At 44.7% G+C, this 22,331-nt stretch overlaps 1 protein-coding gene across 1 annotated transcript in view; it reads right to left on the bottom strand.

Moving 5' to 3' along the window:
• NAALADL2 (N-acetylated alpha-linked acidic dipeptidase like 2) overlaps window positions 1-21,858 on the bottom strand; it is a 784,863-nt gene extending 763,005 nt beyond the window's left edge. The window contains exon 1 of the mRNA XM_035134128.3: window positions 21,801-21,858. The gene's annotated coding sequence lies outside the window, so the exon portion shown is untranslated. The remainder of the gene's footprint in view (window positions 1-21,800) is intronic.
• Between the last annotated feature and the right edge of the window lie 473 nt (window positions 21,859-22,331).

Raw genomic sequence — 22,331 nt, 5'->3', positions numbered from 1 at the left:
ATTCCACAGCCCCGTCCCAGTCATCCTCCTCTGCTGACCAGCCCTGCCCAGATGTCTCCACAGGTGAGCACCACTCAGGTTTGTAAGAGTAGGTCATCCCAAAGATGGGGCACCCAAAAGGCTCTATCCTGCATTGCCGCATGTCAAGCTTCTCACAACATAGAAAAATATTTCAACTAGGCATGGAAGTAGGAATCACTTTTTTAAAAGAGCCTAAAAATAGAGGAAATGAGAACACTATACAGAACAGGAGTCTTTCAATGTTACGGGTCTAAGATTATTGCAGCCATTGACTAGCAGTTCTGCGCTTTTCATAACTAGTGGGATAAAGTAAAATAAAACTCGCTAACATAGAATAATACTCCCTTATTTCCAACTGAGTGCATGCATACATTATAGGGAAGCTTAGCTCTGAGTATCTACATATCTTGACAGTTTGTCATTTTTATCCAATTCATTTTTTAAAACTCTCCCTGTCAGATTGACTTAAATTGGAGGGAGGGGGGAAGTGTGCTCAGCTGGTGAAATTTGCAGGGAAATCCCATCTCTCAAATACAGCACACCCTTTGGCACTGTGAAAAAATCAGAAGTGTTGTGTGCTTCCCACTTCTTCAATCAATGAGAAGTTCCAGCGGTGGTGCTTACTACAAAGAGACTATTTTTCTTGTTGTTGTTGTTGTTGTTGTTGTTGTTGTTGTTGTTGTTGTTGTTGTTGTTACAGAGGTTTCGGAGTAATTGGGATTATTTACAAATATACAGATTGAACAGAGATGGAAGGGAACTGTTTAAGTATTTCTAGGTATATAGAAATATACCTAGGTATATTTCTAGGTATATAGAAATACTCCCTGGGCTGCTGATCAGAAGGTCGGCGGTTCGAATCCCTGTGACGGGGTGAGCTCCCGTTGCTTGGTCCCAGCTCCTGCCAACCAAGCAGTTCGAAAGCACATCAAAATGCAAGTAGATAAATAGGAACCGCTATAGCAGGAAGGTAAACGGTGTTTCCATGTGCTGCTCTGGTTTGCCAGAAGCGGCTTTGTCATGCTGGCCACATGACCTGGAAGCTATACGCCGGCTCCCTCGGCCAATAATGCAAGATGAGTGCGCTACCCCAGAGTCGGTCACGACTGGACCTAATGGTCAGGGGTCCCTTTACCTAGGTATATAGAAAGCTACCTTTTACCAAGTCCATCTAGCCAATATAGTCTACATTGACTGGCAGGGTCTCTCCAGGATTTCAGACAGGTGTACCTCTCAGCCCTGTCTGGAGATGTCAAGGAAAGAAGATGCTCTACAACTGAGCTATGTGGAATGAACAGGTAAGAACTCAGTCACTTACTGTGGCAGCACCAGCACTTTGGAACTTCTTGCCTATTGAGATCCAGCAGGCTATACTCTTCACTGTACTCTTTTCAGCACCTGCTATAAAAACATTCTTGTCCTCCCTCTGTTCCCCTCAGTAGGGAATTACCTATCACCACCACGCATCTCCTCCTCCTCTGGGGACTAGCAGAAATCATTCTATGGACTGTGCCTTCTAAAGCCTGCTTGGGGTGTTCTGAGGTCTGCTTCTGTTGCTCTCGAATCTTCCCCTCTTGTTTATTGGAGCTCCCCTTCACTTACATAGCAATCCAATTCTGACGAGAGTCCTCTCCAGATCAAAACCTTGGCACTCAGTGGCTGATTCATTTAGCAGGTCATCTTTCTCCTTTATCCAGACCACGTCTGTTTCTTAAGTTCAAATGCAGATCCATCTGAAAAGAAACAGAAGTACCTCCACTCACGGCGACCACATTGGGGAGTTTCTAATACGTACAGTGCTAGGCACTCTGCGTCCCTGCCCCTGCATTTCATCGGAGTGAGAGGCAGTTATCGGATGATCTGCGAGTGAAAGCTCTCCCTCCCAACCTGGGGGGGGGGGGGCTTGCAAGGATAATAACTCCCAGATTATCCTTAATTAACTGCATGCTTGGGATCCGCTGTTCTGCTATCGTGGGATCCGCTGTTCACCATGGCGGCATCGCCGGAAGTCCTACACACTTTTAGGCACCAGGCGAAAACATTCCTTTGGTTGATTTGATTGACAACCTATGCCCTATCCTATGTTGGGGGTGTTAGGGGGGGTTATTGGGTTGTTGTTTTTCTATGTACTTTGTGGTTTTGTATCCCATTTTTATCCTGTGAACTGCCCTGAGACCTGTAGGTATTGGGCAATATGTTATTATATTAATGTCTAGGTTAATCAGTCCACTCTTCACAGCCTGTTTTTACTCAGCAATGACAGCAAGGGAATGACACCACATCATGACACCACATCAAACCTATAGGGCCATTCTGTGGGGAAACAGGAATCCTGCATCAGTGCTGACGGAAGCTCTGCCCCCATTTGAAGCAGCCACAGTTAGTACTGACCATGGTTTCTTGGGTTCAGATTGTTGTGGAGGGTGGGGTGATTTTGTCAGACTGATAATATCCCCCCATTTGCCCAGTTTAGAATATTCCAGCATTCTTCAGTTGAGTTTCTTTTCATTCAGCCAAGTAAGTGGCTCAAGTATATGTCAAACAAAGCTTTAATAATAAAGAAAGTTGTAACACAGTAGCATACTGTCTGAGAGAAATTAAAACCACATGAATGATAGTTGGTCTCTCTAACTGAATTAAACTGAACACCCAAAGGGAGGGGTCGATTCCGGAGCAGAACACAAAAGCCCCACCCACCAGATGCCAGACACTCTACTATTCAAATTAGGCCCCAGTGTTTTTCTAACACAGATGACATGACAAGTAGCAGTTTAAAATAATAATAATAATAATAATAATAATAATAATAATAATAATAATAATAATAAGGGAAGCTTCTGAACATCTCCGTGCAGCTGTGTCAGTTAAGTTGGAAAAAAGAGCAAGGAGTCTGTGGCCCTGAGGCTCACCTGGGTACATTATTGCCACAATAAACCATGATTTATCATGATGTCCAAATACATCCAGTTGCTCAAGTGTTTGTTTGCTCCTTCCAATAAAGAAAACCAAATGAAAAAAATACATCGTTCAGTAATCCCCAAATATAGGTTCTGTTTCTGTTGAAATTATTGTTTGTCATTTTAGTTTGCAGTGACTAATTGCAGCATTAATAGCAGCTTTTCCAGCCAACATTCATTTCTATTTAATGTTTTCTTTAAATGTATCTTAGGAGCATTAGAAGTAAAAGAGGCTGTATTAGAAAAATGTGTCTTTTTAAAAAAAACCAGCCCATGTAATATGCATGTGCAAAATTGCCAAGTTTAAATATTCATAACTTCAAAGCTAATGGCCCAATTTAATACAAATTTATATTTTCAAAATCTCCATGCCTGACTACAAAGCAAGGCCAAAGTGAAGTGGTTACTTTTTGCCTTTTTTAAAAAGTTATATAAGCATCTAGATATTACAGCACAGTAGTGAATGGACTTCAATATTTATTTACAAGGAGGGAAACTCATTTAAAATACATTTACTCATAAAAATGTATGGTTTGAGAAGGAGGACAATGATTTACAAAGAGAAAAGCACACCCAACTTTCTCATGATTTCTAGGGGAGGGGAAACTCTCGAAGGGATGTCGGCAAAGAAAAAAAATTCTTCCGAAAGGTGTGTGTGCTGGGGGAACGAAATAATAGCTCCTGAAATAAAGCTGCAGTTCATCTCTAGCAATTGCAAAGGCAAACCACTAACATTGTAATGATTTGGGGGCCCATTTCTTTGTTCATTTACAAGAGCCCATGTGGTGTAGTGGTTAGAGCAGGCATCCCCAAACTTCGGCCCTCCAGATGTTTTGGACTACAATTCCCATCTTCCCCGACCACTGGTTCTGTTAGCTAGGGATCATGGGAGTTGTAGGCCAAAACATCTGGAGGGCCACAGTTTGGGGATGCCTGGGTTAGAGCATTAGGCTAGGACCTGGGAGACCAGAGTTCAAATCCCCACTCAGACCTAAAGCTCACTGGGTGACCTTGGGCTTGTCATGGCCTCTCAGCCTAACCTACCTCACAGGGTTGTTGTGAAGACTAAGTGAGAAGTGGGAGGAGGGACCTTGAGCTCCTTTGAAAAAAAGATGGGATATAAATGCAAAAAGTAAACAAATAAATATGTCCACATGTGGTACTAACATGACCCGCATGGCCACCCGTGCACCCGTCTGTCAATTCCTCCTATGTCACCCGTATAACATCCCTATTTTAAAATCCTCAAAATCAGCATGGTTTGCTCCCCACATTCAGTTCCTTTTTGCACCGGCTCTGCCACTCCTACACTGAAAAAAACAAACAGAGTTCATATACACCCACATTTCACTGGATGCAGGGGTGCCAACTTGAATAAAATACTGGGGAAATAAATTAAAAAAATTAAAAATTGTCCAGTAGCACCTGAGAGACACGGCTACCTACCTGAATCTAAAATGCAGTCATACCTCGGTTTAAGTACGCTTCGGTTTGAGTACTTTCAGTTTAAGTACTCCACGGACCCATCTGGAACGGATTAATCCACTTTCCATTACATTCAATGGGAAAGTTCGCTTCAAGTTAAGTACGCTTCAGGTTAAGTACGGACTTCCAGAACCAATTACACTCATACTTCGGGTTAAGTACGCTTCAGGTTGAGTACTCCGCAGACCCATCTGGAATGGATTAATCCACTTTCCATTATTTTCAATGGGAAGGTTCGCTTCAGGTTAAGTACGCTTCAAGTTAACTACAGACTTCCGGAACCAATTGTGTACTTAAACCGAGGTACCACTGTACTGGGGAGGCAGCTAACCCCCCACCCTGCATACATGTGCATACAATTTGAATCGATGCCCAACAATTGTGGGGGGAGCTCAAATATTTTATTGGGGAGGTTGAAGGGACTTTGGCCCCTAGGAATTAGCTCCTATGACTGGATGTGCGGCCCCCTTCCTTCCATTCTGAACAGAGGTGCAAAGACCTTCTCTCTGAGTAAGCACAGCAGTCGCTGATGTATGTACATTTTTTATTCCATCAACTGGGGTGGGGTGGGGAGAAAGATGCACCTGAACCATTTTCTGGGTTTTTCTGCTCTTGTGGACATGGTGCTCAATTTGAATACAGCAAGTGCATTCTCTAAAACTTTTCTTGGAGGTTCCTCCAACCGTCTAGGGAGGGTTATAGGGTGGCAGGGGAGAAGAAGGGGGAAGTCCCATTGTGCAAGCAGAATCCTTTGTACTTAGCACCACACTGCCTAGCATTTGCAACTTGCATGCAAATCTGTGTCCTCTTTTTTGCACAAATAACCACCCTGTGCACAAGAGCCCTACAACTCACCTGGCCATATTAATGGCCTTCAAGAGGGCCATTAATATGAATGGAACACAAGGGCACACAGGTACTCCCATTTACTTCAACACCAACCAACAAAGCAATTCCTGGCCAATTTATTTCTTGGTTTCCTGATATGAAATAAATCTGTTTTCTCTAGATTCCTAGTTGTGTATTATTGTGGCTCCCTTATAATGGGTCTTACAGGATTGCCTCTGTCCATAGAATACCTCTCACCATCCTTCCCTATTACTGAGGCTTATCATATGTAGAAAAATGCTAGTCTCACCCCTCCTATCATATTGGCTGCCTCCAGATATCCTCCTTTGCCAGCCTAATATCTTGTTCCGCTCATAATGACTGAAGAAGCTAAACTATGCTGAACAAGTCTCCCCTACAGCTCAACTTCTTGGTGCATTGTTATTTTTTAAAAAAAAAGAAAAGAAAGGAGTACTCTGTAAAGCCAATTAAACTTAATGTAGGCAGCGGTTCAATGCAAATCGTTGTTAGTGTGATGTTTTGCAATTTGCGGGTGTCAATCCATCAGCCTGGTTTTCCAGAAGCAAAAGGCAGGCTTAATATTTTAAGTGTTTCAAAGCCAGGCTGGCCTGACTAAATGGATGACAAAGGTTGTGCTTCCCTTGCAGCTTGGCCCTGCACACACCTAAATACTCTCTGAATCTTTTTTTAAAAAATGGAGATCAATAGTCAACAATAGTCCTCCTGGAGAGGAATCTCAGTGTGGCTTGGGAGTCACTCCGTGTCCCCTTCTGCTGACTGTTCTTTTGACTGTTGGGCTGTAGCTCAGTGCTAGAGCATCTGTGTTGCATCCAGAAGGCACCAGAAGGTCCAAGCCCTAAGAATAGGCATCCCCAAACTGCGGCCCTCCAGATGTTTTGGCCTACAACTCCCATGATCCCTAGCTAACAGGACCAGTGGTCGGGGAAGATAGGAACTGTAGTCCAAAACATCTGGAGGGGCGAAGTTTGGGGATGCCTGCCCTAGAATCTCTAGGTTTGGATGTTGAAGAAAGAAGAAGAATTTGGATTTGATATCCCGCTTTATCACTACCCGAAGGAGTCTCAAAGCGGCTAACAATCTCCTTTCCCTTCCTCCCCCACAACAAACACCCTGTAAGGTGGGTGGGGCTGAGAGACTTCAAAGAAGTGTGACTAGCCCAAGGTCACCCAGCAGCTGCATGTGGAGGAGCGGAGACGCGGTTCCCCAGATTATGAGTCTACCGCTCTTAACCACTACACCAGGCATCCCCAAACTGCGGCCCTCCAGATGTTTTGGCCTACAACTCCCATGATCCCTAGCTAACAGGACCAGTGGTTGGGGAAGATGGGAATTGTAGTCCAAAACATCTGGAGGGCCGAAGTTTGGAGATGCCTGCACTACACCACACTGGCTCCAACAGGTTTGGGGGGGGGGAGGACTGTTTTTAATTAAAGGGCTGGTGCCGTACTGTTTGTATTGTACTTATTGGTATGTTTTAAACAAATCTTATATATTTTATAGTTTTAATTCAATCAATGTTTAATTGCATTTTAATGTTTGATTTTTCTGTTGTTGTTTTTTAGTGGCTCTTGTTTTTTATCTCCAAGCTGCTTTGAGTACCATCAGGGCAAAAACTGGGAGTATAAATCAATTTTGCTTCCATATATTCAATGAAAAATTCAGAGAAGTGTGATTGTTTTGTATGTATGCCATAAGTCTCCACACCACCCATACCAGAAACTCAGCAGGTACTTATGAAAGGAAAATGATACCTGTACAACTTCACCAATCTGAACACACAACCACACACACACAAACAAACACACACAGCTGAAGGGTTCTCTGCAAAACCATCTGTTGTCTTTTGCTCTCTGAACAATTTTTTTTATGTATTGTGTATATCTTCCCTAGCCGCCTCCTTACACAAAAATGCTGCTACTGGAACAAAACGATACAGTTTGCATGGTGAATACGGTAAAGACAGGAACATATGGTGAAATAAACTTTCTCTTGCACTGTTCTTAGCAAAGCAACCACACCTTTAAACAAGCACAGAGAAGAGACAGCTAAAATATGCTCGACTCCACATGAAGACTACTAATACACATGTGGTTTTTCTTCAAATGGGAATCCCATTCCTCACTAATTATATTATGTCGGTAGATATCTAGTTAGAGGTTTGTCAGAGTAATCCCTTCCTAACCACTAACTATTCAGCAGGGGGTTTAAAATTTTGTCTTTCTAATGGATGCCTTGCACAGCTCCTTTTGCAGTGGGGAGGAGGACACAAGCTGCATCCTAACAGCTAGGATTTTACCTCCTTTTCATATCATTGCATTGTATTATAATATTAAGATGCTGAAGTCTCACCAATTCACTCGCAAGGGGACTGAAATTAGCACGGCATGTCCTGCTGAACTAGAGAACTGGAAATGGGCAAAAATACAACATAAAGCCGCCCGTGTAACAAAAAATTAGAAAAGGAAATATTAGTATCCTTCCCCATTAAAACGGGGGATTCTATTGTACCCCAAAATAGCATAGGGGACCCCCAGAGATTGGCATAAAGTAACCCAAGACATACCAATTGCTACAGAAATCTGAATCACAGACATTTTAGCTATTTCTCCAGAGAAACTTGGTGAAGGAAGTAAGAAGAAACTGGTAATGGGAAATGCTTGTACCTCATAGTCCAGGCTTGAAGTTTGCTGCGTAACAGATGCCAGCATCCTAGCCAGAGATAGGCAAATTTTTGGGTCGTGCCACTCATAACATCTGTCCCATACTGTCTTCACAATAATCTAAACATTTTTATGAGGCTCGTGGGAGTGGCCATCGTTCAGTGGTCAGGGCAGCATATTGCCAAGGTCCACTCCTGTTCCCAGGCTCCCTGGTTATGCTGTGCCTGTGCAGCAATACCCAGGACTTGAACTTTCAGAACAGAAACAAAACACCCAGGTGTATAACAGGTCGTACAAAGCAGCAGAGACAGCTACAGCAGAAGCTCAGGTGTCCAGACCTTGGGAGCACAGTGACCCTAACCCAGAGTCAGAACTGATCTGTTTACAAAGGATTCTTCCCCAACCCATTTAGCATGTTCCATCTCTAGTCTTTCAGCAAGAATTCTTTTCACTTTTCGTTTGAACGCAATGTGCCAACTAGCCCTCGTCAATCCCATTTTGAAAAGTCATTCCCATTGCTCGTTTCAGCCGTCTTCTGCATAACGTCCCTGTACAATCAGCCCTCTCCAATCACCACCTCATGATCTTAAGAGCTCAGAACACAAAAATGTCAGCATCACTTAGCAATCTGGGATGACCCCGGCACATTTCATTTATCTCAGTGACCTTCTCCTTCTGTTTTACTATGGCTGCTAAAAACCCTCTCCAGAGAGGAGGTGAGGAATTCATACGAGGCACCTAACAGCTTATCTGAGTTCACCTTTCAACTTGATTTCTGCTCGGCTTGTCAAAAGTATATGTCAAGAAGCAGTTTCGTGATTCTTATTCATAGCTCTCTCATTCCTCCCTAATGCTGCTTGCATTTCCACCTAGCCAAAGACATTCCAAATAGTCTGCCGAGGACACATAAAAATGGATAGAAAAACAAAAGTATATTCCAGTAACTTATTTGCCGCAGTGCTTGAAAGTGCTGGGTTCAGCTTGACCTCAGAAGAAAATACGAATCAGGGCCGTTGAGCGGAAAACTGCCTTGCCCTGCTTGTAAGCCCTGGTTTGAAACAGTGCTTTCCTTTTCTGTCCTGTAACTTATCGCTTTATGAAATAAAGCAGAATGTACTGTGGTTCCCCACTTCTCGCCTTCCTGTATTTTATCAGTCTTTGAAAGAATACTGCATGGGCAACTAAGCTCAAGATGCCAGTAGCCAAAGTGCAAAGAGTGAGTAGCACTGTAATTTGGATCAACAAATTAGTCAACAAGCTGACAAATATTCTATTGTCACTCCTATGTTAAATTGTATTATATAAGGTAGCGGATTTAAGCATGGTTTTGTGGATGCTTTGAGTGACCAGCCCATGTTCACATCCCTACACATATCTTATGAGGAACATATCCCTACACATATCCCTACACATATCCCTACACATATCCCTACACATATCTTATGAGGAACGGCTTAGGGAGCTGGGTATGTTTAGCCTGGAGAAGAGAAAGTTAAGGGGTGATATGATAACCATGTTCAAATATATAAAAGGATGTCATATAAAGGAGGGAGAAAGGTTGTTTTCTGCTGCTCCAGAGAAGCGGACACGGAGCAACGGATTCAAACTACAAGAAAGAAAATTCCACCTAAACATTAGGAAGAACTTCCTGACAGTAAGAGCTGTTCGGCAGTGGAATTTGCTGCCAAGGAGTGTGGTGGAGTCTCCTTCTTTGGAGGTCTTTAAGCAGAGGCTTGACAGCCATCTGTCAGGAATGCTTTGATGGTGTTTCCTGCTTGGCAGGGGGTTGGACTGGATGGCCCTTGTGGTCTCTTCCAACTCTATGATTCTATGATTCTATGATTCTATCTTGGCTCAGCTCACAATATGATGCCATTCCAAGATACACTGAGTCATGAACAAAACACGTTTCTCTAATTTCACAGGGCCAACTTTACCTACTGCATGAGAACTTTGTGTTATGAAAAGGATCACATGAATCTGCAACTTAAAAAAAACACCTGCAAGGTAGATCTAAGGACTGTTCTACCTACCCACCTAACTGGGGCTGTGGAACCTCTTACCAGTTATTGCCAACCTTACACAAGGTTGGTTGGCGCATTCAGAATACTTATCCATAGCTGTCAACTTTCGGATTTGAAAAAAAAGGGATCAGCAGTCTCACCTGTCCAGTTTTGGATTTGAAAATAAGGGATCTGCAGTCTCACCTGTCCCAGGGACAGTCTACGGTATATCTAACAATCCAGGATAGCAGTGGGAAACGGCGCTGGAATAAGGGAATTCCCAGCCCCAAAAAAGGGAAAGTTGACAGCTGTGGCTTGGAATAAGGAAGTTTCCCGCAAAAAAAAGGGGAGGGTTGACAGCTATGCTTATCACACCCATGGCTAGATGAAGTCATCAAACTCAGTGTAAGGTCCTAGCTCCTTATCCCACTGAGTGTCTTTCGGGATTTTTTTTTACCCTTCTTTCCTGGGTTCCATCTGGACACATTGCCAGTGCTCATTCTTCCTGTAAGAGCCTGATGGGAATCATATAAGTTACAAGCCGGTATTAATTCCTTCACATTCTATGCCCATGCCAGTCCATATGTCTTTTCCATAAGAAAAACAACTCCCTGCTGGCTTAAAAAACAAAAAACAAATAACAAATAACACCTTCTGTGTCCTCCTTTATCGACTGTAATCATTTGGTTTTTTTTATCAGCACCTGCAAGTACTGTATTTTGCAAAGTGCTCCTCACCGTTCCCTCAATTCATGTCAGTCAACGGATGGCCATTTTCAGTGTGGTGAAATTTTAATAAGCAATAATCCTCAACAGAGCAACATATTTAAAATTAAGCATGCACTTAACTGCTTTACTCTATACACAGAAGAATGTGTGTGTGTGTTGTTGCCTGCCACCCCAATCTCTGATCGGTGAGAGATTCCAGGGGTTCCAGACACTTACCCAGGGTTCAGTCTCCTGAATGAAGGAGAGCGGAGACTGTGGTGTCTTTAGGATATATGGTTTATTTACACATATATACAACCTGAGCCTAAGTAGGAGGGGCATTAACGGCCCAAGAGGTCTTGCTTCTCCCATAGTCACAGCCTTGAAATCAAGCAAAAATCAAGCACGGCTTTCATTCTATGGCTTCTTCCTGCTTCTAGCCCAGCTTTCTCTCTCACACCTCCTTTTTCTCTTCCTCAGTTCCAGCCAGGTGAGGGAAGCACAGAACAACCTCCTTTGTTATGCTCGTTAGGAGTCGTCCTACACACGAGTAGGACCCTGGCAGAGACACATACCCGACTGGCATGTTCTCTCCCTCCTGGTCAATCGTTCAGGAGCTTTAAAAGCTTTCTTCTGCCTGAACATCACAGCGACTTATGCCAACAGACATCAGCACACTCAGGGATCCGCAGAGTGTTCGCAGTTTGCGTAACAGACCTCAGCAACTCAGCATTTGGCTAATCTACTTTATTTACATATAAACACACACGGAGCACTGCAACATGGCTCCCACTCTCTCTAGCATCAGACAGCAAAAAAACCCCACAAAAAACAAAAAAGGACAATAATCTCATTTCACGGAACACAGTAACACAAACATCCTGTCTCCGTCACTTCCCACTCTGTGGAATGAAAACATACACCGTCATATGATAGACAACAATCCCATGACTGCAGACACGGGGAATGAATCTCCAACATCCTCCCCTTGATTCATGAACTGTGTTGCAGTCATCAGTGTAACTGCAACAACCATACAGATGTCATACACACGGTATACTCCTGTATCTCCCATTCCACCCTTGGAACTACCTGCAACTGGATTAGCCTTGGGCCTTCCCATCTTGCACTTCTGACTAGTATTGGTGTCATGACCCCTCTGACTATCATGAAGTCTCACATCTGGCTTTGTTGGGGCTCGAACCCTAGCCTCGTTTCTCTCTGATGAATCACTGTCTACCCTTACAGCCATTGGGCTTGGTTTCCCGTCCCTTGAGGACAAACCCTGTACCCCTTTCAAGACTCCGGGTTTCAAGACCTGTGTTGAGCCACTAACCACAGCTAAATCTGCAACAGCTGTGTTAGCAAACTCCTGAACATACCTGGTAGAAATTTCACCCTTTGTAGCTCCTCCTGATCTGCACATCTGGTACATTTCCTCCACTGTATCAGTGGAACTCACCTCAGTGTTAGCATCACCAGCAGACTCCGTATCAGAGCCTTCTGCAGTGGGGTAGCCCTGGAAAATACCTTTATTTTCCTCCCATACTGCACTGCACTCAACATCTATAGTGAGTAAAATCACCTTGGCATCAGGCCTCAGTACTATGTGCAAGCATTGCCCCAGGAAAAATCTATGCTCCCTGCCTCGTGATGTTTCAACCCACATGTCAGACCCATCCATTGGCATCCTGGCTTTTTCCGGGTTTATCTTGTCACAGTTCCCATCAGAAACCTTTCCTGACACTGACTCTGTTTCTTTACCATCAAAAACACTGTCACCAATAGGGTGCCTTTGCAGGATACTCATACTGTCTCCCCTGTTACTTTGTCCTCAAACACATTTGGAACACCTGTCCATCTTCGTGTTAGACACCAGCAATCTGGGAGCTTCATGCTTACAACTTGCATGAAAAACATAGTTAACAGACAAATGAACCATTCCACCATCCCCTATGTTTACATTTCAACACAGCAAGAACAAGCCATTTATAAAGTCGCTTTCAGCCTGAAACAGAACAATCATGCTGCGTCAGCTGGAATTCCATTATGCTAACGGACATAGTTAGGTGGTACTTAGGCCGCAACTATCTCACAAAGAAACTTGCCTTCAACAATTGAATCCTCCATTAGATGCTAATCTTTGCTGGATCCAGGATGTCAGGAATTAGAGGGGACTCAGGCATCGTGTAGACTCACCCCCGCCAAAAAAAAAACCCCACACATCTATCTATCTATCTATCTATCTATCTATCTATCTGGAATAATATATCATCCTTTGCAGTAACTTAGCTGACTTGGGCTCCACGATCACTGCAGATGGTGACAGCAGTCACGAAATTAAAAGACACCTGCTTCTTAGGACAAAAGTGATGACAAACCTAGATAGCATCTTAAAAAAGCAGAGACATCACCTTGCCGACAAAGGTCCGTATAGTTAAAGCTATAGTTTTCCCAGTAGTGATGTATGGAAGTGAGAGCTGGACCATAAAGAAGGCTGATCGCCGTAGAATTGATGCTTTTGAATTTTGGTGCTGAAGGAGACTCTTGAGAGTCCCATGGACTGCAAGAAGATCAAACCTATCCATTCTGAAGGAAATCAGCCCTGAGGGTTCACTGGAAGGACAGATCCTGAAGCTGAGGCTCTAATACTTTGGCCACCTCATGAGAAGAGAAGACTCTATGGAAAAGACCCTGATGTTGGGAAAGATTGAGGGCACAAGGAGAAGGGGACGACAGAGGACGAGATGGCTGGACAGTGTTCTTGAAGCTACGAACATGAGCTTGACCAAACTGCGGGAGGCAGTGGAAGACAGGAGTGCCTGTCGTGCTCTGGTCCATGGAGTCACGAAGAGTTGGGCATGACTAAATGACTAAACAACAACAAGCTGTCTTCACCTTGACATTCCCTTCTCATTATCTTTCACTGCCCACATGAATTCTTCTGTCAGGCAGTAAATACTGGCAAACGTGTTTATTCACAATGCAAGAATAATGCTGCAGTTCTGTACACACAATGTCAGTAGCTCCCACTGAAAATGTGGGAAATACTTCTGAGTAAACATGCATAAGCTACTGCCATCCCTAATCCTTAAAAAAAGCAACCCAAAAACTACACCTGAGTTTGCATCATGCATTTTTTTGTAGAAAGTACCAAAAATCGCAATTGAACACCCAGACTTCCTGTAAGTGGGAGGCATTTACAAGGGCAATATATATATATATAATCTGTCTTCTTGATGCAAGATGCATCTCAAAGTAATATTGCTGTGTTTTCAAATGTTTGTTCCAGTAGATGAGACTACAGTGGGAGGGGGGTGAGGACATTTCCTAGAAATTCTGGATTGCCTACATGTATTAAATTATATATATGTATATGTAAATAAACACTAACATTGCTTTGGAAATTCATGCTGCGGATAAAGTTTATCTAAACCTGCTATAAGTACCTTAGCCACAAGGAAGGCACTTGCTGCTGTGTATGACAGACTGATATTGGCACACTATATATTTTTTCTCTCCCCCCCCCCCCACTCGCTGGCAACATATAGTTTGCATTTTGAAAGCATAAAGGCAGTCCTGGATAACATCATCTTCACCAGTCCAAGAGTTTGGTTGGGAAGCGGGGAACTGTTGCACTCATATGGTCCCTGATGCAGTCTGGGTTGCTATTATGGAGTTCCATCTATGTTCATGGGCCTTCACAAACCATAGGTTTCAGCAGATCACCAATTGTGGAGGCTGGTCTTTTAGAGTGGATACCCCCACCAAGCTCACTCTGCCTTGGGTCAGCCCTCACCTGCCCACCTTCTTACTTACATGCACTCCCTGCTCTGGCCACACATTCTCTTTCCGGGCCACACCCCTCCCTCGCCCTGTTCAATGTCTTCCTCAAGTTCTTTTGCGTTTTTTGTCTTTAGACTTTTAAGACTTTGTCTTCATATTGCTTGCTTGGATGTGGGATAGTGGAATGTAGCTCCTAGAAAGCTCCCCCAGAGGGAATGTGACTCTTGGGATGAAAAAGGTTTCCGTGAATTTAAAACGTGGTAAAGGGAATGGTAGGGAGCAGGTGGCGCTGTGGGTTAAACCACAGAGCCTAGGGCTTGCCGATCAGAAGGTCAGGGGTTCGAATCCCCGTGATGGGGTGAGCTCCCGTTGCTCGGTCCCTGCTCCTGCCAACCTAGCAGTTCGAAAACACAAAGTGCAAATAGATAAATAGGTAGCACTTCGGCGGGAAGGTAAACAGCGTTTCCGTGCGCTGCTCTGGTTCGCCAGAAGCAGCTTAGTCGTGCTGGCCACATGACCCGGAAGCTATATGCCGGCTGCCTCAACCAGTAAAGCAAGATGAGTGCCGCAACCCCAGAGTCATCCACGACTGGACCTAATGGTCAGGGGTCCCTTTACCCTTTACCTAAAAGGAATGGTAAAACGTGGGAAAGGGAATTCTTTAAAGTGGTAAAAGCCATGTTTTAAGTCTTGGGCAAAAGATACCGTATAAAACACCCCCTTTTCAGAGTTGCTTGAGAATCCAAACACATACCAAATGTCAGCTTTCTGTTCGTTATGAAAGCAGTTGAATCATTTTGGTATCACCCACATCAGTGAGTGAATAAAGCCCAGGTGTGTCTGGTAATTGTGACTCTCACTCCTGGCTTCAGTTAAGTTGCAATGTAAGGACTAAATGCAATGAAGCTGGCTAACGTTATTAACGAGACACCAACAGTCTGCACCTGTGCAGATTGCAAAATTCATCTCTAGTCTAGCCCTAAAGTAACTCTTTCCAGTCCAACATCTTGATTGAAAATGGCATGTGATGGTATCTAAACAGGCCAATAGATGTTTCTCAGTATCAGGAAGCACCATGTGAAATCTGGTGACAATATATTAAGGGGTGTCCAAGTGCATAGAAAAAAAATGAACAAACGACTTTCCAATCTATATATTGGAAAGATATATATTGGAAAGTTGGAAGATGGATAGGCAGATTTTAACTATTATTCAACACATGAAAGATTGGGTGATATTCGGCACTGGTCAGAGTGGACCCATTGAAATTAATAGATTGCAGTAATTTAAATATTCACTGATTTAAATAGATCTACTCTGTGTATGTCTACTGTTGATATCATGTAGTATACGTATACATTAGCCCATTTAGCTTAGTACAATAAGGAGCTGCAGCTTTCTGGGGTTTCAGAAAGGGAGTCTTTCCTAGCCCTACTTAAACACGCCCAGGATTGAAACAAGAACTTTCTAATACAATGCAGATGCTTGATCAGTCAACTATAATCCTTCGATCTCTTCTCAAGTCTCCTCCCCTCACTATAATTCCTATGCAGCCCTCCATGATCTACCCCACATTTTGATACTCTTTCCTTTGCTTTTTTTTAGCATGCTGCCTTCTCAGTTCCTTAGTTCCCCTCTCTTTCTGGGCACCAGCCTCTTCTGTTCCCCCGTGGCTTAGACCATTCCACCTACCCTGCTTTCTTGCAATATGCAAGCTATTCATTACCACAGTTTAAGAAACAAGCCTTTATGCATTACAATATGAACTCTCATTACATTCCCCGTGCCACTAGGTTAAGGCAGGCTATTCATCTAATTCCGAAAAAAAGGTATTGGACAGTTCAATTTATTCACATTCACGACAAAATCTTCAATTGAAAAAGCCTTCATTATCTATTCACCGTTAATTGCACATACATTTAAAAGCTACAGCCCTAACATGCTGAAAACAAATAATTAAATACCTTTCTGGATGAATAACTGAAGGCCTGGAGGATAAAAAATAAAGCAAAAACCACGCTGACAGCCCCACCAATCATATTAACATAGAGACTATTTGTAGATTACCGGCGATGTTGCAATATTTTAATGAATTCAGGACAGCATTTAAGATCCAGTGAAAAATAAGGAAATCAAGCTGATTTTTGAAAAAGGAGTAACACGCCTTTGTGTAGGATGAATCACCATTTATTTACATTATGCAGATAAAAATGTCACAACAATTAATTTCCAGTTTTATCTGAATCTAATATAGCATGCAACAGTGAGAACCAGACAAGCAGTTTGCTGAGTTGGTGTAATTGGCAAACAAATTTAGCAGTAAATAGGGTTCGGATATGGAGGTTTCAAACAATTATGAGCATGATCCAGAGTTAAGCACTTTTTAGGGAGCAATCCTATGCACATGAAGCATAGCAGGTGTAAATTAAGCTGGTATAAAACTTAATATAACGGAGTCAAATTCTGATCAACAGCAATGCTGCTGCTCTAAGCTTGGCAGAGGGAAAACAAGCTTTTAAAATAGTGTTCTGTGCTGGGTTGCCAGGTCACTTGGCTGAACTAAACTGCCTTAGAATCCAGCCTAAGCCCCCACTCTGTACCTCCCCAGTACATACTTTTTGGGGACTTACACGGGCATTGGTTCAGCTAGCTGCTGTATCTTTGGCTAAGCTAGTATTAGAGGCGGAACACCAGCTAAACTGGAGACCCACTGCATCTTAAGCTTCACCCCAGGGATCAGTCCCTAGGATTATCCCCAAGGCTGTAGTCTTATGGATACCCTTTTAAGGAACAACTCCATGAAACTCAATGAGACATTCCAAGTAATCTTGCATCGGATTGGAAACCTTGCTATTCCTCTCACATTGTGTACAACATCATTTTTGACCATCTATGTTCAGCTTCTCTAAGGTCAATGCTACTGGGCCAAGCCACTCCAAGCCCTCATAAAACCAATAAAAAGGCAGCATGTATAACCAACTTAATCAACATAAGCACATGGCTCACAAGTAATGGGATTTTGTTTACAGAAATAACTGCCACCCCCATCACAAATGGGGTTCTAAGGGTTACCTGTGCTGTAGAAAGACACAGATCATGCTATACACCCCAGTCCTAGGAAGCAAACTCAATCTATTTCAATGGTTTTTACTCCAATGTAAGCATGCCCAGAGCATGATCCTATGAACATTTGCTCAGAGACAAACCTCACCAAGTTCAATGGCACTTACTTCCAAGTTACTGTGCTTCAGGTGTGTTACAGGTCCCGGCCGCGGGATCACATTCATCCAGTGCTTTACCAGCTGCACTGGCTCCCGGTGGAGTACAGGATCAGGTTTAAGGTGCTGGGTGGATCAGGTTTAAGGTGCTAGGGTGGAACTGGTTTTGACCTTTAAAGCCCTATGCGACTTGGGACCCTCGTACCTACGAGACCGCCTCTCCTGGTATGCCCCGCGGAGGACCTTAAGGTCCACAAATAATAATATTCTGGAGATCCTGAGTCATAAGATGGCTAGATTGGCCTCTACTAGAGCCAGGGCCTTTTCAGTACTGGCCCCAACCTGATGGAACGCTCTTTCCCAGGAGACCAGGGCCCTGCGGGATTTATCATCTTTCCGCAGGGCCTGCAAGACAGAGCTGTCCCGCCTGGCCTTTGGGTTAGACTCAGCCTGACCCCTGTGTTTTTCTCCCTCATGGCTTGGATTTATGGCCTACTTGAAATGAGGCTGCACTTTAAATTTTAATACTGTATTTTAATCTGTATTTTAATTAATTGTTTTTATGTTTTATTGTGGTTCTGTTGGTGTCAGCCGCCCTGAGCCCGGTTTTTGACTGGGGAGGGCGGGGTATAAATAAAAATTTATTATATTATTATTATAGGGGCTTTATAATTACTTGCTGTTCCTCCAAATACACAGACTTACTTGCCGTCAAGTAAGAAAGGAGATTCCAACTAAACATCAGGAAGAACTTTCTGGTGGTAAGAGCTGTTCAACGGTGGAATGGGACTCCCTCAGAAGGTGGTGGACTCGCCTTCCTTGGAGGTTTTAAAGCAGAGGCTGTATGGCCATCTGCCATGGTTGCTTTAGCTGAGATTCCTGCATTGCAGGGGGGTGGACTAAACGACCCTCAAGTTCCACAGCCCTACATGTTCATTCAAAAGTTGGCTGCAATACTTTGTACACTGACTTGGGAAGTGAAACTCAGTGGGCCTTACTTCTGAGCACTTAGCATAGGGTGGAACTATAAGCATCCTTAGCATGACCCCTACTACCTGAGCCCATGTAAGTTTACTCCGAAGTTCACCGATGGCTGTGCTCTGCCTCCAGGGGCTCAGGTAGCATGCACCTGAATACTGGGTGCTGCAAACCAGAGGAGGAACCTGTGTTCCTGTGCTCAGTTCCTGCTTGCAGGTTTTCCACAGGTCAAACAACTGTGAGAACAGGATGCTGGACCAGATGGGTCACTGGCCTGATCCAGCAGGCTCTTATTATGTCCTTAATTGGCACTGTGGCTGCAATCCTGTACAGGCTTGCCTGGGCATAAACTGGATGTAACAGGGCTTACTTCTGAGCACTCTTTATATGTTTGTGCTTAGGAGGACTGCTATGTGTCATAGCTGACAGAGGATTTGAAGAGCTGTTTGGTGCAAGAAAGCATAAAATCTGAGATCCAGGGGTTTGGACAGCAGACTGAGCAGGCACACAGCCTTTCCCACTATGGTGAAGTGCCCCGTATTTCTATTTACATTGCAGAGGTTTCTCCAATTTTTAAACTACTAGCGCAAGCAAGTCTGTGTTCTTTTTTCCCTCCCCTGTTGCTGACGCACAAGTGGCTAGTCTAACCTCACGCTGGTTCGGACAGGGCGCATGTATCCTATTCCAGTCTCCGCCCTTCCTGCCGTGAAGTTTTGCTGGGCTTTTCGAGGTTGGGAGTCAAGTGCTCCACGCCAAAGTTTCAACATCGTCGCAAGCGAAGACTGTTTCTGCTGGGATATCCCAGCCCACGTTGGGATGCTGCTCCGGCCGGTTTAACAGCGCCCAAAGCTCCACATGATGCTGTTAAGGTGCTACACCCAATATGCCAGCAAGTTTGGAAAACTCAGCAATGGCCAGAGGATTGGAGAAGATCAGTCTACATCCCAATTCCAAAGAAGGGCAGTGCCAAAGAATGCTCCAACTACCGCACAATTGCCCTCATTTCACACGCTAGCACGGTTATGCTTAAAATTCTACAAGGCAGGCTTAGGCAGTATGTGGACCGAGAACTCCCAGAAGTGCAAGCTGGATTTCGAAAGGGCAGAGGAACCAGAGACCAAATAGCAAACATGCGCTGGATTATGGAGAAAGCTAGAGAGTTCCAGAAAAACGTCTACTTCTGCTTCATTGACTATGCAAAAGCCTTTGACTGTGTCGACCACAGCAAACTATGGCAAGTTCTTAAAGAAATGGGAGTGCCTGATCACCTCATCTGTCTCCTGAGAAATCTCTATGTGGGACAAGAAGCTACAGTTAGAACTGGATATGGAACAACGGATTGGTTCAAAATTGGGAAAGGAGTACGACAAGGTTGTATATTGTCTCCCTGCTTATTTAACTTATATGCAGAATTCATCATGCGAAAGGCTGGACTAGATGAATCCCAAGCAGGAATTAAGATTGCCGGAAGAAATATCAACAACCTCAGATATGCAGATGACACAACCTTGATGGCAGAAAGTGAGGAGGAATTAAAGAACCTTTTAATGAGGGTGAAAGAGGAGAGCGCAAAATATGGTCTGAAGCTCAACATCAAAAAAACCAAGATCATGGCCACTGGTCCCATCACCTCCTGGCAAATAGAAGGGGAAGAAATGGAGGCAGTGAGAGATTTTACTTTCTTGGGCTCCTTGATCACTGCAGATGGTGACAGCAGTCACGAAATTAAAAGACGCCTGCTTCTTGGGAGAAAAGCAATGACAAACCTAGACAGCATCTTAAAAAGCAGAGACATCACCTTGCCGACAAAGGTCCGTATAGTTAAAGCTATGGTTTTCCCAGTAGTGATGTATGGAAGTGAGAGCTGGACCATAAAGAAGGCTGATCGCCGAAGAATTGATGCTTTTGAATTATGGTGCTGGAGGAGACTCTTGAGAGTCCCATGGACTGCTAGAAGATCAAACCTATCCATTCTTAAGGAAATCAGCCCTGAGTGCTCCCTGGAAGGACAGATCGTGAAGCTGAGGCTCCAATACTTTGGCCACCTCATGAGAAGAGAAGAATCCTTGGAAAAGACCCTGATGTTGGGAAAGATTGAGGGCACTAGGAGAAGGGGACGACAGAGGACAAGATGGTTGGACAGTGTTCTCGAAGCTACGAACATGAGTTTGACCAAACTACGGGAGGCAGTGGAAGACAGGAGTGCCTGGCGTGCTATGGTCCATGGGGTCACGAAGTGTCGGACACGACTAAACGACTAAACAACAACAACAAAAAGCTCCACACGCGCGCGCGCGCGCGCCCCTCCTCCTGCCGTCATCCCCTAGCTCTTGCCTACGGGAGCGACTTTTGTTTGCAAAGGGAACTCAACCAACTGCTGTCCAGAGCCGATCGGTGCCGTCCGCAGCCTTCTCCGGGTTATTACACAACCGCACGCGGGTTTGCCAACAGCGTTGCAAAACGGGCATGGCATTTTGCAGCGCGCTTCACTGATCGAGTCTCAAGAGAGGCGACATGGGGACCCTAAGGGGTTATTCTGGGGGGAGGGACCCCTCCTTTTACATTTCCTTCGCCTGCATCGTGGTCCCCTTTCGCTCTAGCTGCAGGAAGCCGGCCAGAGCCTCCCCCCCCCTTTTTTGTTGCAAATAATAAAGCCTCTCCTTTTCCCAACTGCAAAACAGCTCCCGCTGCTGCCGTGGCTGCCCTGAACTCTGACCGCAACCTCCTTCCTACCGCCCCCCACCCCACCCCCGTTTTACTTGGAACAGCCGGGTCAAGCTCATTGCGGCCACGGGCAGGGCGGGAGAAAGCGAGGCAAAGATGGGTGTGTGTGTGGGATAACAGGAAGGAGGGGAGAGGGGAGCGCTTAGTGTTGGGAGAACGGCAGCTGGGCTGGAAGAGTGGCGGCGGCGGCGCCTACGCGCGCTCCCTCCTCGCGCGCTCTCGCTCTCCGCTGCCGGGTTGGCGCCTCGCAGCTCGCGAGCCGCTACCTGCGCGCGCGCCCCCGCGCGCCTGCCTTGCCTTGCCGCGACTTGGCCAACTTTTCTGCCCACCAGCTCTCGCCTGCGCTCCTCCTTCCCTCCCCCCCCCCACTCTCGGCGGCGGATCCATTTACCTTGGGAGAGGAGGGAGCCTGGGCGCTGTACGGCGGCGCTGAGCTCTCTCGGGGGGGTTTTCAGCAGCCGTAAAGCGGCGTGAGAGAGAAGCGGGCGGCTTTCCCTCGGTCTCCCTCCCTCGCTCCCTCCATCCTCCCGGTAGCTGATTTGTGCTTATTACAAGGGATCAAGCGCCCAGTTTGGCATTAGCGGCCCGGCAAAGGGCGAGGGAGGGCGCGGAGAGGAGCGAGAGCGGGTCGAGATGGTGACATCTCGGTGCCAAGAGGGCAGAGGGCGAAGAACGGGACCGGTTTGAAAAAAAGAGGGAAGGAATGAGGAAAACATAAGCTGCGGAAGAAAGGGAAAGCGAGAGGAGTTTTTTATTATTAATTTTTATTTATATTATTATATTTATTGCATTTTTAAAAATTAACAGAGAAAGCATGAATTAAACGTTACTTCCAAATATTCAAAAGTAAGAAAATAAGAAAAATATTCAAAAATAAGGAAAAAATAAAAAGGAATAAAGCAATGATAAATAATAAAAACGA

The sequence above is a fragment of the Zootoca vivipara genome, chromosome 5 (genome assembly GCF_965207765.1).
Source record: "Zootoca vivipara chromosome 5, rZooViv2.hap1.1, whole genome shotgun sequence".
NCBI lineage: Eukaryota > Metazoa > Chordata > Lepidosauria > Squamata > Lacertidae > Zootoca > Zootoca vivipara.
The sequence above is the reverse complement of the archived record's forward strand: the minus strand, read 5'-3'. Positions and strand labels throughout refer to the sequence as shown.